This window comes from Ictidomys tridecemlineatus, chromosome 6, assembly GCF_052094955.1.
Source record: "Ictidomys tridecemlineatus isolate mIctTri1 chromosome 6, mIctTri1.hap1, whole genome shotgun sequence".
In the NCBI taxonomy this organism is placed as follows: Eukaryota; Metazoa; Chordata; class Mammalia; order Rodentia; family Sciuridae; genus Ictidomys; species Ictidomys tridecemlineatus.
Genome location: NC_135482.1, coordinates 94393413 through 94410450, shown reverse-complemented (window position 1 = coordinate 94410450; position 17038 = coordinate 94393413). Strand labels below are relative to the sequence as shown.

The 17038-nt window shown below is 42.9% G+C and overlaps 1 pseudogene; it reads left to right on the top strand.

Annotated features, from left to right (window-relative positions):
* The first annotated feature begins 12463 nt into the window (after window positions 1–12463).
* Window positions 12464–13047, top strand: LOC106145093 (small ubiquitin-related modifier 2 pseudogene; annotated as a pseudogene).
* Window positions 13048–17038: the final 3991 nt, after the last annotated feature.

Sequence of the window (17038 nt, the reverse complement as noted above, 5' to 3'; positions counted from 1 at the left end):
CCCCCTCCTCAGGTTTACTGGTTTACTATAAAAGAGACTACAAAGATACAGTTATTTTATACCCTACAAGATTGAGTAGTAGACTTTGTGAGTAGAGACGCATAGGACAAGGTATGGGGGAAGGAACCTGCAGCTTCCCTGCCCTCTCTAGATGTGCCACACTCCAGAAACTTCCACGTATTTAGCTGCCTGGAAGCTTCCTGCATCCTGACCTTTTGGGTTTCTGTGGAGGCTTCCCTGCACAGGCAGGATTGCTAGTAGACTGGGGTGGAAGGGACCTGGTAAGACCTATCTATTCAGGTTCTTCTTGACCTCTCCGTACAGCACTCTTTCTTCCAGGGTATGGGACAGGATGCCTCTGGAATAAGGATGGTTTTAGGGCCTAAAAACAGACAAGTCAGAAAATTTCTTAGGACCAGCTAATGACAGGGGAAGATTAGGTTTCTATGACCCACTTTGATAAGCCTGGAATCATGGGGAAAACCCAAATAAATATATATCATAATATGACATCATTCCTCTTCTAACCAAACAAAGGCAGATGAGTGGAGGGTTAGCTGTGCAATGCTCTAGGGAAGAGGAATTGTTGGCCCTTTGTGTCCCCATGGCTGTCTTCCTCTGGTCAACCTCCTCAAACATGAGAGGACCTGGGGATGGTTCCTGTCTCCAGCTCTGGAAATCTGTTTGTGCCCGATGAGGTAAAGTATTCCCTGAGCTGGAACCAGTAGGCCATTGCCTCACTAGATTCTTGTTCCATTTGGCAGGAGTGTGCTCCCCCTTTGAGCAGCACTTACCCCCAGGACTGTTAACTCGTTTTTAGGCCTCATGTCTTCTCTATATAAATAAGCTCCTTTGTTCAAATAGGGACATCCCAGGGGCTGGGAGTTTGGCAATGGAGAACCACTATTTTGGAGAAGAAGATTCCAAAGCTCTCTACCAGGATAGAAATGGAATATAAAGATTTAGCCCAGCCTGGTCCTTGGGTGATATCCATTGTCTGATGGCTGGGAATCAAAGTGTAATCTCCTTTGAACTAAATGGGTGACAATGCAATAAGGCTCAACAGCCTTTATCTCTCACCTTTCATTGTCAGATGATAAATAGATGGGAGACCTCTGCCTCTCTGAAAGCTAAGGCGATCCAAAGCTGCCACACCCCACAATGCCACTGGATGGCGGTAAAACCTCAGGCTTCCACCCTCTGGGACTTGGTACCTCTCAAAAGCAGACATCTAAGGCTGCTCTCTTGTGAAGGGCACAAAGCAGAGCTGCAGAAATTCAGCTGCCTTGAGACCAAACATGTCCCATTTAAAAATATGAGCTGTTTGCCACCCGCCACCCATCTTTAAAGAATTTGTTCTCAATCTCCACTGGCAGAGTTTCTTTGCCCTTTGTTTTATTTTTGTGAAACTCTCCAAGGTATTTCCAGTCCATTTGCATGCAATCTGGCATCTTTACAGATAATGGTCTCATATGCTGCTGTTATTAATGTCGACCAGTATTTATGTGGTGAGAATATTGGCTTTGAGTCAGGAAAAACGTGCCAAAACAAAGAGTACAGCCCGGCCCTGGAAACACAGCAGTAAGTCCCATTTTCTCCCATGCATCCTGAGTTTCCTTCCTCTGTTTCTCCACTTTTCATTACTGCTGAGAACTGAATCATGCCCTGCTGGTCTTTTCCTTCCGTGCCCACTTCCTTCTGTTGCTATCAGGGTTTGCAGATTTGCCAATGTCTCAGCTCGACTTAAAACCTGGGATTATTTCACAATTGGAGATGACAGTTTCAGAAAAAAAGTGTTCTCAAGTGTTGGCCACCGAGCCGGGATCTGGGAGTCCGTCTCCTGCTCTTAGGTTTCTGCCTTTGGAAACCACATGGTCTGTCCTCATGGTGGCTGTCCAGAGTTCCTTCTGTGTAGGGCAGATGCTGCTGCTTCAGATGGGTCTGCATGGCCCCTAGATTGGTGTCTGACCCTGATTTCTGCCACCTCCAGGTTTGTACAGTTTTCTCCACCCTTTGAAGTGGAACATTCCAGTGCCTAAGATTGTTGAGTTTGAGGAGGTCAGAGAGATCCTTCCATTGGTGCCACTCAGCCCCCATTTTGGAGGCTGAATGGAATTAATTCAACCTGTATCAAATTTCCAGTTTTCTGCTCTTTCTATTGTCAGTCTTAGACATGTTTCCCCAGGAGTCTTTGAGCAAATAATCCAATGAACTGACCACGGTCATCACAGATTTTAAGCATTCTCTCACTTTCCTTTGTTTCCCCAGGTGCTCTCCCTTGGTTTCTCCTCTGGTCATTGGCTCCCCCTCTCCTTATAAGCCATGGGAGAGGGACTGGGTAGGGACTGGGTGGGGACTGGGATTTCCTGGTTTACCACTCCTCCCTCCCTGGCAGTACTCAAGTCCTATGGATGTTCACTTCTTGGGAAAGTAGGTTGTCAAGGGAGGGCTTGAAAACCATTAGGCAAAGAGTTCATCTTCATTTTGCCCAGCCAAAGTGATGATCCTTCAGCTTCCCTGAGTTCCATATTAAATCAAAACCCACACCCAGTACCTCTTTTTTCCTTTATGTGAAGTTACAGGGGAACATACCCCTGTGACTCCTCACTCCCTGTGTCACTAGTGACAACAGAGGGAGTCCTTGGGAAACCCTTGCATGTAACTGTAGGGCTTGCAATAACTTTGCCTAAGGTATTGCCCTGAGCCATATACCTCCAGCACTAAAATCAGCAAGGATCTTTGAAGGGCAAGAAGATGGAACCACAGTGGAATTTGGTTATCACATGTATACCACCAAACTCCCTGGTCCCCATTGATTCTCCCTTGGTTCTTCCACATTATCAGTCTGTTGGCTTTGTTTCAACTCAATTAAAAAACCTCCAATGATGACTCCAGGCCTTGAGCTCTGGGACACAATGGTGGGGCCTAGCACCATATCCTGTGGTTTTGTAAAGTCAACTATCTTTCTCTAAGAAAAAAATAATTCCAGATCAACTTTTTTTTTTTACTCAAAAGGAATTAAAATAGAAAATATTGATTTGACTCTGATATCTTTATTAACAAGAGGGAAGAAGGCAGGGATAATAATCATTTAGAGTTAGATGGAGTCAGAAGTCAAACATTCAAAGAGATCCTTTATTGGGTAGAGATTTCTAGTGGCATGCCATGGGGCTTTATATTTGGGTATGTTTGGTAACAACACAGTTATCAATCACTTGGATAAAAATAAAGCATATTTGTCACATTTGGACATGATGCAAAATTAGGAAAGGCTGACTAATAAAAACCAGAACACAATGTGTTTCTATAGGTTAGAATGAAGATTACCAAACCAAGAATCTAGTTTAATAGATGTAAATGTATTCATACTCTCCAAATAGTTACATAAATATAGGTTGGAAAGGCTTCGTTTGACAGCAGCTTTTATGCAAAGACCTGGCAGTTTCAGATGCCTGTAAGACTGATGACAACCCACCTTGAGGCTCGGCAGCAGAAAAGTCAAGGCTTTATCAGCAGCACTGAGATGTTTGTGAAGCTGAGGTCAAGGCAGGTGTGGTTCCCACTGAATTGGGGGCACACATGTTACACATCAGAATATTGAATCCATTTCTCTGCCTCCACTTTCTTGGAAGAGCATCTAGCAGAGGGGCTATTTTTAGAACTTTGCAATGTACAGAATGGCTGCTGGGGTTGGAGATGGTTAATCACACACTGTGTGCTTGCTCTGTGCAGGCAGTTTTAAGTGCTTTAGCCGTTTGATATAATTTGAATGTAGAAAAACCTTATGAGTTATCGCTATCATCCCCCTCTTATTTAACACCTGCCGACACCGAAGCACCTAGAGGCCAAGTATGCTCAAGGTGGCGGATCGCCAGGTGGTAGGGCTGGGGGTCAAAGCCGGGAGGGCTGCCTCCTGACCTCTTAGTCACAACTCACTGCCTCCCAGCAGTCTCTAATTACCACAGCATAGCAGGTGGCTTGGTGGCCAGACATTTTAGGAAGGCAGATTCAAGAAGAGCTTCCTGTGGAGTAATGGTTCTCTCGTGCTAGAGAATTCAGGCTCAGGGATGCTGTGCTGGGGAAGATGTGGAAAATTCTGTTTGGAGCAAGGCTGGGCTAGATAAGTTTTAAGAGTTCTCATAACTCTGAGGATTCAGGACTTTTAACATCTGAGTCATTATTTCTTATTAGTATTTGAGTCTAAGAGATGTGTGTTACTGAACCATATTCCTTTTGTCTGCGTGTAGTATGCAGATCACTGAACCCGCGAGTTTTGCAAGTTTATTCACGGGGTGGTGAAGCCTGATGGGAGAGCAGGACTCAAACCTGCCTCCCAAGAGTAGGCTTTGAGGGCATTTATGGGATTAAAAAAAGCATGGTGGTATGAGGTGAAGGGATCAGTGGTCTGCACCCATGTATCAGTCTTCACAGCTCTTCATGGACCCGGGTTCAGAAAATAAGGTGTTAGTGTGAGCCTAGGGTAGAGTTTTTGGCCCCTTGATGTCACCCAACTGGATACCTGCAGAGGCCCACATGAAGGGTGGGTGGTTTCAACAAAAGTGGCCTTCAAACCCCTGAAAAGCAACCGAGGCAACTGCTAACCTCATGACCCATGAATCTGGGGGTTATCTAGAGCAAAGCTAGCCAGAGACCCAGAAGTATATTGTTCAGCCATGTGAGTTCTAAAATCAGTGAGTTTTAAAGACAACTAAGAGCAAGAGACTAAAAGCAAGTGCTTGGAATTCTCCTGGGATTTGCATGGAGGGATTATGGGTTTTATGGCATTGTTTTCTTCCCCTATACCTCCAACCCAAACACTTCCTTTGCCCCTTGGGTGTGAAGGAAGATGTTCCTTACTGTTTGGAAGCGTCCTCATCTGTTAGTAAGTGCCATTATTGGATGCCATGAATCCTCTAACTGGCAGCCGTGTTTTACAGAACAATTCTCTTCTTCCCAACCCTGCTTTACAAAGAACAGAAGGCGCCATGTGAATAAGGTATATGTCATATTTAATATTATGTCATTATTGGCACAATGATAATGTGCAGAGTCCTTCAAAAAGCTACTTTGATTTTATAGAAATCAGTGTGCTCACCTTCAGGTACATAATCAATGCCTAAAATATTGCTTGATTTAGTTCTTTAGGCAAAAGCTACTACACACACACACACACACAAAAATATATATATATATATATATATATATATATATATATTTAAAGATAACAACAACAAAATTAGTCCATGTTGTTCTTTGAGGATAATTAATTACAACAAGAAAGAACCCTATGATTTGTGTTACTCAGCAAAATCAAAAAGGTTTGTAGTTGAACTTGTATAGCACGAGTTATAGTCATCTGAGTCATAAACCCATGAACTCTGCATATTTGGGAACTGGAATGAGGGTCAAGGAACATGGACTGCACTTACCCAGCGAGGTGGGGAGGGGACCCAGGCCCTGCCTGAGGAGACAGCGTGGGAGTGGGGTGGGGGTAGGAGAGAGCCCCTAAGTAGGAGGAAAAATTGTAAAACCAGAGAGCCGGCAAAATAACCAAGAGAAAAGTATGTTAAGAGGAATTAAAGATTTACAAAGCTCAGGAAAATATTAAGTTACAATTCTCTGAGTGCGATGACCTGTCTGAAAGGGGGCGGGTGGATTTGACCTCATCGTGGAAGCTTTTTCCAGTTAGAGAATCTGTTTTTTTATTTAAGTTCCCAGAAGGCCCATGCTTCCTGAAAGAGAGAGGACAGCATGATAGGAAGAAGCCTCCAGAAGACACAGACCCTAGCACGACAGCGGGAGGGTCTTTTGAGTGTGTTGATCACCTCTGGCCCCCCAAAGCACTAGCCTGCCTGTGTGTGCACCACACCCCTATTACTGGGGAAACAGAAAGGCAGGCTAGTGCTTTTCTGAGGAACCTGGTGGCTGTGTGAGATGCTCCAAATAGGCATCTGTATATTTACAGATGCACACACACACACACACACACACACACACACACATGCGCATGTGTAGTTTGCATTTAATTTTAAGAGAAAATTAAAGAACATAAAGAAAAACGGTTATCAATTTTACATAAAGAGCAATGGAGAACTTTTAATGCTCTGGAGAAATCCTTTCCAGGGGTCTGGGAGAATCTCAGCAATTCCTGGCATGGGCGTGGGCTGTCTGCTGATGGCTGTGTGGGCACCACGCCCCCATACACACAGATGGATGTAATTGTCATGTACAGTCCTTTCTACAAGTAGGGAAACCAGTTCTTTTGCAGTATATTCATTGAATGTGAACATACATATTATCATGCTAAATAAAAAGCATTTCTATTCAGATTAGAAGCAACACAGTACTGTCAATTGTGTAGCTGAAAAGGAATGCAAGTCGCCAACTATCCCTGACTTAGAGTGAATGCCCTGTCCCAGGGACTGTGGTTCTGGTGATCTTCCTCATGTACTCTGCGAGCTATATCATTGTCAAAAGGCATTAGCTCACTTTTCACAGTTTCCAACACACACACCCCCCCCCCCCCCACCAACTTTTTCTCAAGTTGTTTCCTTCAGCCAAGAATGTAGTGCAGTGTAGGACATCTTCCTGTATACAGTGAGGATTTTGTGTGGGGGACGGGGGAGAAGAGGTTACATAAAGAGCAATGGAGAACTTTTCATCCTCTTTCTATTGGTCTGTGAGAATCTCAGCAATTCCTGGCATGGGTGTGGCTGTTTGCTGATGGCTGTGTGTGCACCACACCCCCATTACTGGGGAAACTCTGAAATGCTCTACTATGGAGCTACACCCCCAACCCTTTTTATTTTGAGACAGGCTGGCCTCCAACCTGTGATTCTCCTGCTCTGCTTCCTGAATGGCTGGGACTATTGACCTGTGCCACTATGCCTGGCTACAGTGAGGCAATTTGATGTCACAACATATTTATACTATTTGGAGTTACTCCCAAGTAGATTTTTCCCAACACTTAGTTTGGTCGGGGCCTAAAGGTTTAAGCAGGGCCTCCCAGTGATTTTCATTTTATGGGACACTTAGAAAATAATGCAAATGTTTTAAGGCACATGGGGCAAATGGATGATCTTATTCATGGCCAGACATGACCACTTCCAACCCTGCCCAGCCACTCTAGGAACAAGGCAACCATCATCCTGCCTCCATAGTAACCCATGTGAGGAGCTCATTGCTTCTCTCCTCTCTGTTTGTCAGTCCTTCTTGGTTTTGATCCTTCAATTTAGATTTGTTAATGACCTCTGCTTTCAGTTATCGGCCTCAGAGCCAAGTTGACCCATAAGCCCTTTTCTAGAAGGGCCTCAGCTCTGACCACTTCCCCCTGGAATCTTCCCTATGCTTCTTCGGACCTCAGCTCACATGTTGCTCACTCAGTGAGGCCTACAGCAAGTGAATTTTGTGCTAGTGTTACGGTTAGATCTTAAAATGTATCCACAGGACCATATACTGAGGGCTTGCTGTCCAGCCTGTAGTGCTATTGGGAGGTGGTTGAACCTTTAGGAGGCATGGCCTAATGGAGGCGAGTGAGGTCGCTGGGGGCATGTCCTTGAAGGGGGTACGGGGACACTGGTCACTTCCTCTTTCTCCCTTTGCCTCACATCTGCCATGAGGTGAGCAGACCTCCTCCACCACATGCTCCCTGCCGTGATGTGCTGCCTTTCCACAGGCCCAAGGCAACAGGGCCAGTGAGCATGCACCGAAACCTTCAAAATCATGAGCCTTTCCTCCCTGTGAGTTGATTTTCTCAGTTGTCAAGCAACGGGAAGCTAACACAGCTGGGCTCCTGTAGTAGATCTTTAGACCACTAAAAATATGTGTGTTTTGTTGGTTTACTTGTTTTTCTCCTACTATTCTGTAGGTCCCAGGAAGATGGGAAATTGTTCCTCCCCCTCCGTATTCCCTGGGCCTAGTTAAGTGCCCGCACACATAAGTTGAATGTGAAATTTTGGGGTCTATGGCCATACCACTTTGAATGTGCCTGATCTTGTCTGAATGTGAACTTTTGGGGAAGTTATTTATTTATTTATTTATTTGGCACAGGCTAATTAGATTTATGGCTCCCACTCAGAGAACATCATGCTCAGATTTCCCTCTTGTCTGCCCTGGTGTCTCCAGTGTCATTTGTTCTCAAATAATTTTGATGAATTTCAGCTGATCAGCCATCAGATTTTGTTTTGTTTTGTTGTTTTGTCCTAAACAAGAACGCTTACATCCAGTGTGATAAAAGCAACTCACAAGCCTGAGGCTTGGAGCAAAGAAAGAAAATTCTTTATTTCTTGGGCTGAGTACATTCCATCATGTCCCAGTTTATTTCCCTAAGGCTTTTCTTTGTCAAGCTTGGGAAAGTGCTGTTTCCTAGGAGAGCTGCAGAAGAACAAACTTCAAATAGGAAAAGAAGGAAAAGTATCCCCTGAAGCAAAACAAAAAAATAAGAGAAGCATTTAGATTGATCCCTCCAAAGATCAATTGCCTTTTTTCCCAAGCACATTAATTTTCTAAACTGACTTGAACCAAAATGGGTGAACAACAACTCTTTCGATTCTATAAACCAACTGGAAACAGAGGAAAGTCCCACCACATAGGCTTAGAGAGGACTTATCTTACTGATTTTTCAAGGCATATGCTGCTGACATTTCCCCTTTCCAACGCAGGGCAAGTGTGTTCTGGAAGGTGATTGGGTAGGAGCACAGGGTCAGAGCAGGTAGTAATGGGGTAGGGTGGGCTGAACACTAAACCTATGGGGGAGAAGAAGATGCAAATTAAGAGCTGAATATCTCCAGGGACAAGAGTGATTCATAAACACTTTCCATGGATTATGCCATATCAGGCCTATCATTTCCCACCTTCCCAGGGACAAATGGGAAAAGCTTGGATGGACACTTTTTGCTATAAATCAGACCAGAAGCCTTTCCTTGTCAACAGAGAGTGTTTCTTGAACCTACATGCTCTTAAAAATGCAGAGTCTCGGGCTGGGGATGTGGCTCAAGCGGTAGCGCGCTCGTCTGGCATGCGTGCAGCCCGGGTTCGATCCTCAGCACCACATACCAACAAAGATGTTGTGTCTGCCGAGAACTAAAAAAATAAATAAATATTTCTTAAAAAATGCAGAGTCTCAGGGCCTTCTCCTGGAAGTTCTGATTTGGGAGTCTGGGTCAGGGTATGAGAATTTGTAACAAGTATTACAGAAGATGCTTCAGATTAGGCAGGCTGAGGAAAGGCATGAGTCAATTAGCCACATCCGTTTTAGGTGGAGCGGAAGCTGAGCATGAGACCACATCTTGTGCTTGTCTATTTAACCTCATCTGACCCTTGTCTTCCACAAAATCAGGTGAGGTAGTTTTTCTTTCATTGGTGTGAATTTGGTGATCGGCAAGGGTCTTGGGGCAGCTATCCCCACTAGCCAGTGCGTTGTGTACTGGGTTAGAAACTGCATGGTGGGCTACTGAATCAATTACAAGAGCAGTACAGGAAATAAAGATCTTTACTCTTAAATCTGCAGAACTGAGAAGCATCTTGTGACTGGGTGATTAGGGTCAGGTGTGTGTCACTTGGCCACCAACCTCCACTGGTGAGAAGGTTTCCACCAGTCTGCCATCACCCATCTCCTATATAAAAGAGCCCTAAGTTTATACAGGAGAAGACAGCCCTTTAAGATGAAAGGTTCCTCCGTCTTCCCATCACTGATTCATCATAATAAAGTTCTTTTTCTGCCATCACCTTGCCTTATCTCTCTAGTGATTGGCTTCCATTTTGTCAGGGGCAGACTGAACCTGTTTGCATGGTAACAGACCCATCAATCTTCTTGGCAAGCCCCAGGAGCCAACCTTTGAACCAAATCCTTAGGTATGTTCTCTTGGCTAACTCATTCAGAATTAGTGTGTGGCTCTGGAAACGGTATTCAGGCTCCCTGTCTCTGGGGGTCCTGTTGATGATCCCCTGGGTCCTGGAGGCAGAGGTGGAGGCAGGGGCATGAGGAGGAAGCCTCTGCGATGTGGCAGCTGCTGCACCACGTAGGCGTCTTTGGGTCTCCCTCTGCTCCCTCTATAATTTTACCTTCCTCTGCAAACTCCACCTGGACCTCTCTAATCGCTGATCTGTCTCTCCTGGAACTCCACAGTCTCAGAGTCATCTGTGTATGTGCATTTTCTCTCCAAACAGCCTGTTCAAAACTACCCTCATTTGCTGTCGTCTCCAGGACCTGTTTCTCCTCCTGACCCTCTTCTTCAGTTCCTTCTTTTAGAAAGTGCACTTAGGTAAGCAAGCTGAGAGGATGACATATCCATTTTCCTCGTTCTTTACATCAAATCCTAAATATGTCTTTAAGGCAGTGATTTCAAACCCTAGCTGCAAAACAGAATCACCTGAAAAGATTTTTAAACATATCCATGCCTAGGCTCCACTCCCAGAAATTCTGATTTAACTGGTCTCTGATGAGGCCTTGCCAGGGACAGCATTTAGAACTTTCAAGTGATTCTAACGTGTGGCCAAGGCGTCCTCAGCGTTCCCAGTTAATATCCTTTCCCACGAGGCAAATCTGATCAGTGGGGCTGGAACCAGGGGAAGGCATTACCTTGGGCACAGAATTCAAGGGAGTGTCAGAAAATCAGTTCGTCAAGAGACATGATATATTAAAAAGTCAAAATTAATGCCAAAAAGGTTTATGAATAATGTCAACATTTCATGGAAACAGGCCATTGTGGTTTGTCTGCTGTAAGACCTTGTGTTATTGTGTAAGAGGAATAATTGATTCCAACCAGGCTGCGGTTCCCAGGCTTGTGTGGCTGTCACCTCCCTCCCCCGGGTATGAGGGTCGACACTGGTGTGCAAAGTGATTGCACAATGAAGGACTTTTTATTTTTCGATTGGAGACTTCATTAACTGTACTTTCCAAACTGGGGAGGGTATTTTGGTGAGTGGACAGAGGGATCACATTTTCCTCTGCCTCGGGCTCCCTAGGGCTCAGAGCAGCGCTGACCACTGATGATGTGCTTCCTCCTTCCAGGGCTCTTTACTCACATGCCATGTCTCAGGGCCTCCTCTTGGGACGAAGCCCACACTCAGCCAAGCTCTCCAGCCCTTTCTCCTATTGCTTCACCCTTTGTGCATTCCTGCGCCAGCATAACAAAAGCCCCACAGTTCTCTGAATGTATCTAGGTTTTATTGGGGCCATTGCAGACAGTAGACTAGCTTTTTTTTTTTTTTTTTAAATAAACAAAGATACCCATCTGAGATGGTGAGGAGGGGTTGGAATCAAGCCTCATTCTACTTGGCAAGCCCTGGGCCCTGGCCTGAGGTTGCATGCTTCTGGGGCTGGGGGCAAAATTTCAAATTCATCCAGAGAGCCACATTTTACTAAGCCACACAAAGACTTCTGTTGATGGCTGCTCATTCCCTACATTATCTGCCCAGTGAATGCCTATCCACCCTAGAAGACAGAGCTCTCTAGTTTTTGTCCTCCTCTCTGAAGTCTTTCTTGCCTTGGGTCTCCCACACAGAGCTGCTCTTTGTTCTAAGTTACCACCTCACCTTCTAAATGCTTTTATGGTGGTGGCTCTCGCAGTGAATTGTAATTATGTGGACAACCATGGAGCCACATGGCTGGCAGATAGGTCTGGCATGTATCAGTCAAGGACAGAGTGGTTCTTCTTTAAGAACGACTTTGAAGAACACTGCAATAACAGGTGGCAAAGTAAAATATTCAGGCAAGCAACTCCTTGGTTTACTTCAGGATACCAAACAACCGGTTCAGTGGCTATGCCAGTCAGGATAGGCAGGTTAACTGAGGTAACAAGCAGCCCCATGTCTCAGTGGTTAGAACAACCAAGCTTTATTTTTTTGCTCACACTGCATGTTCAACATAGAATTCAGATGGATAGAGCAGCCACCATTTGGAATATTGCTTACTACCGTGGCAGGAAGAAAGAAGCTCACAAGGATCTTGTATCAACAATCAATTGCTTTGGCTTGTATGGGATTTAGAAGTGACATCACTTTTGCTCACAGGCTATTGGCCAGAATTAGTGTCATGGTCCTACCCAACCACAAAATGGACAAAAACTGTAATTCTACCATGTGTCAGAAGGAGGTTTGGAAATATTAGGAGGAGAGCATTTAAGCCTACCACAATGATACTTTCCACAAAATTGACTTATTTTTCCTAATTTTGAAAATAATCACTTCTATCAGTTGTTTTGGTGTTTAGAAAAATCAGTTGTCCACAGCAGGACACAGCAATAATAACTATAGCTTAAATCCAAGAACACCACTTAAAAAAAAAAATCTTACAGTGACATCTCTGCCCATAAATAAATAAGGATTCTTATGGAGGTCTATGTCTATTTTACTTTAGAGGTAGATCAGATCATGGAAACAAAACAAAAACCAAAAAAACAGGGAGGGGCGGAGGCCCTGCCCTGTGCCAGCTGCCCCTGAGGCGCAGGGGCCCTGTGGCTCCATGAAGTTGGAGGCCGGGGTCCGAGTGGGGCTTAACTTCGGAGGGGAGCACGGCTTGGAGGCACGGGAGACTTCCCTGGAGGACCAGGGACTCGCATCTCCAGGCCACAGGGGACCTGCCACTTGGGGTGGTTTGACACGCTCCCCTCCCTCGGCACTGCTTTCTGGAGTGACTTAGGGGCTGCAGAACTCTTTCCACACTTGGTTTTGGTGAACTTGGGGTCGGATGGACATCTATACAGAAGACTTTGAAGAAACCTGAAGGAGTCAAGACTGAGAACAAAGATCATATTAACTTGAAGGTGGCGGGGCAGGATGGTTCTGGGGTGCAGTTTAAGATTACCGCTTAGTAAACTCATGAAAGCATATTGTGAACGACAGGGTTTATCGATGAGGTAGATCAGATTCCGATTTGACGGGCAGCCAATTAATGAAACAGACACACCTGCACAGTTGGAAATGGAGGATGAAGATACAATTGATGTGTTCCAGCAGCAGACAGGAGGTGTCTACTAAAAAGGGAACCTGCTACTTTACTCCAGAACTCTGTTCTTACAGACCAAGAATACATTCTCGATTAGAAAACTGCAATTTGGTTCCACCACATCCTGACTATATAGTATAGTTTTCTTTATTCTTTCATCTTCCTCTTCCCCATTCCTTTACTGTACATAAAGTAACTGGTGTATGTGCACAAGCATATTGCATTTTTTTTAACTAAATGGCCAATGATATGTTTTGATTGACATCAAATGGAGATGGGATGGGGAAAAATACTGGTTCTGTCCCAGAAGTATCTTTCTCCATTAGTGGCATGTTCATTCAGCTCTTAACGTTATATTCCAGTAAGTTATTTTGCTCTCACTGTTTTAACAAAAAACAAAAAACCAAAAACCAAAACAAAACCTGAACAACATAAAAATCCTTGCATACCTTGTTCGATCGGAGAATTTTAATGTTCTTCATTTATCATTGTAAAACCAAGGACAATTTTATAACTTTTTTGTACATAGCTGTTACATGTAGGGCAATCTGTCTTTAAGTAGGGGTAAATTACTCTTAAAAAAGATTCCTAGATAGTTTTCCCTTCAAGTCAAGCGTCTTGTTGTTTAAATAAACTTCTTGTTTAAAATGAAAAAAACAAAACAACAACAACAACAAAAAAAACCCCAAACCAGCAGCATAATAATGACCCAAATGCAGTTTGTTAAGCGAGATTCTTCATATTTTAGTAAGATATATACATGTTTTATAATTGAGAAGCATTGGCATGGCAGGGTGCAGTGGGCCTGTAATCCCAATGACTCCAGAGGCCGAGGCAAGAGGATCGAAAGTTCTAGGTCGGCCTGTGAAACTTCATGAGACCCTATCTCAAAATGAAAAATAAAGAGGGGGCTGGGGATGTGGCTCAAGTGGTAGCGCGCTTGCCTGGCATGCGTGCGGCCCAGGTTAGATCCTCAGCACCACATATAAAGATGTTGTGTCCGCCGAAAAACTAAAAAATAAATATTAAAATTCTCTCTCTCTCTCTTTAAAAAAAAAAAAAGAAAAGAAAAATAAAGAGGACTGCAGATGTAGCTCATTGGCCGAGAATTCCTGGGTTCAATCCCCAATACTGAATGGAAAAAGAAAAGCATTGGCTTTTCCACCCAGTGAATCCCATGAGATGATGAACATGAAAATCATTTGTAAGTTGTAAAGTGCAATAAACTGCAAAATGTTATTTAAAAAAATTATTGTTAGCCTAAAGGACTGGGCATTTTGAAGATCCTTATGATCTAAGATTTTATTTTGCTACAGGTACATACTAATTTCTTTTCATTTGCTTTTAAACAAAACCCTAATAATAACAGATACAGCAAACATTTCTTTTTTTTAAATCTGAACCAGCCACATATTCAAGACTAAAATTGAGAAACTGAATTTTTCTAGAAACAAATTGCCCTAGGCATATTGCTGCTGAATTAAACATTGAGGAATTTAACAATTCATTGCAGATGAAGTCTACACAAATTCTCCTACATACAAATAAATCCAGGTGGGAGCAACAACAAAACATTCTATTTATAGCATATAATTTAAAAAGTCCAGCCCCCTCAAGATATGCAGGTGGGTCCTGTTTAGAAAGATGTAAAATCTTCAAACTCTTAAAGCAGAATAATTAAGGGATGCATTACATATTTAAAAGGAATTTTCAAGGCACAATGTGCTGCTTAGAAATTTATATCATGTAAAGAAAATGTTAGTAAGTTAAAAATTGTCAGTTTTATGAATTGAAATCTACATTTAACACTATAGTTCATATATTTTCTTGCTTTATACCTCTTTCATGGACAGCTTCCTCTGAATTTGCAGTATATATACCATCATCTTACAATTAGTGGGCAGTAACAGATGCAACTGGAATTCCTACTGGCTTAGTTTATCTTGAATCCTATGGAGACACATTTCAAGACCCACACCACTTGCAAACTTGGACTTGTTTTAACCAGACACTAAATATGTTTCTAATATTTTCACCGTTTTAAGAAAAATCCAGAAAGATATTCAAAGGGATTTCCAAAGTGCACTTGGAAGATATTTGAGGGGTGAATCAGACCAGCGTCAGAAATTCATACCTGTGCTCACTTCTCTGATCTGACATTTGAAAGGCGTTGGCACAGCAAGGTGCAGTGGTGCGGGCCATGGTAGTAAGCCCATCACACCTGTTCCTTGAGACATTCTGGAAGGCAGTTGGGGGAAGGGTACTCTAATACTTGTTTCAGAACTAGTACATGTTTTAAGCAATGTAGAATATCTTTGTGCCCCCGAAGAAAACTATCTTGAATAAGTATATACAAGATATATGCTAAAACACAAATTCAATTTAAAACACGGTTTGAATAGTGGCAAACACAAGTCTCACAAGAGACCAGGGCTTAAAATTGACCTGGCCCATTATGACATTTTGAACAGACCCAGGAAAAAGTCTTTATTCGGGTGTTAGATGCATCTTCTTATAAGTTCAGTTCTGTGCGATTACTGTTGGTTTGGAAGCATCTCCCCCAGGTGCAAAATATAGAGGCTTTTGTGTCAAGGAAGCAAAAGGAGACTTTCTAGTTTAGTTTTATTAATTGTGTTCTTTTAAAGTAGATGATTAGGCTTATTCTGAGGAGAATGTCCCAGAAGTATCTTGCCTCCTTCATTCTTCCAGAACTGAAGTGCAATTTGGTATGTGCTAACCCCATCTCCCCACATCAGCAGAGAAAGTTTCTAGGAAAAGGTGGATTCCAAATTGATTATGGAAGGACAAGATGGCATAGATTTGGCCAATATAAAATAGGTATTACTCAGCCGAGTGTGGTGGTGCATGCCTGTAATCCTAGTGGCTGGGAGATTGAGGCAGGAGGATCATGAAATCACAGCCAGTCTCCACAATTTAGCAAGGCCCTAAGCAACTTAGTGAGATGCTATCTCTAAATAAAATACAAGAACGAGCTGGGCATGTGGCTCAGTGGTTAAGTGCCCTGGGTTCAATTCCTGGTACAAAAAAAAAAAAAAAGTGATTATGTATTACTCTAGCAAAAGGGAAATTTTAGCAAGACAAAAGGAATAATGAATAGACAGAATGAAAAAATTTTAGCTTGACCCAAACATAGGTTGAAATGAAGCATAATTAGAAAGTCCTATAAGCTTAAGGGGAGATCATGAAATTTAATGTGGAGGGAAAAAACAAATCTTGATGTTTAAAATCAGGAAAAAAAAAAGAGTGAAGGAAATATTAACTATACCTGGGCAGTTATTTTATTAGAACCAAATTCTAACTACCTGAGCTAATTGGCTGTGTTATATATACAGGCTGATATTTAAAAATGAAGTTTCTCATTGAAACCTTTTTTTTATATAAAATAAGTAAAATCAGAAGGGAGCTATTTAATATGTATAAGAGAATAAACACCTTTTGAATTATGTAACTCATTACATGTAAGAAATGACTTTAGTTTTTCAAATAATATTTATTGAATTTGGTACAAATGTTATTCATAAATAGTTTTATCTATTTTTTCTAAAGCAAATTCCTCATAGATCTCCATTTAAAAGAACTGCAAGGGGCTGGAATTGTGGATCAATAGCAGTGAACTTGCCTGGCATGTGTGAGGCCCTGGGTTTGATGCTCTGCACTGCATAAAAATAAATAAAATAAAAGATCCATTGACAGCTTAAAAAATACTTAAAGGAACTGAGACTCATAGCTTGATGTGAATTGCTACTAAAATTCAAAAGAAATCAAATAGTGTTTTCATTAAAATATTCTATAATTTCATAAAATCATATTTTTCCTGGATCAGTCTCTCCTTGTTTTGGTCAAAGTGCATGCTGTGCTTTTCCCCACTGCCCAAAGGACATTTGACTGCCCAGCGCTTCCCACAGAAAGCAGATATACATGACCAAGTCTGTAGGTTCACACGGCCCAGCCAGGCACAGATGAAGGTACTGACGGTGGGTGCCACATCAGGCAGTCCACAGGCTGGTTGTCAGTTAGATGGGATGATGCACAGGAGGTCCCAATCAGGGACAGTGATCAGCTAGACCCATC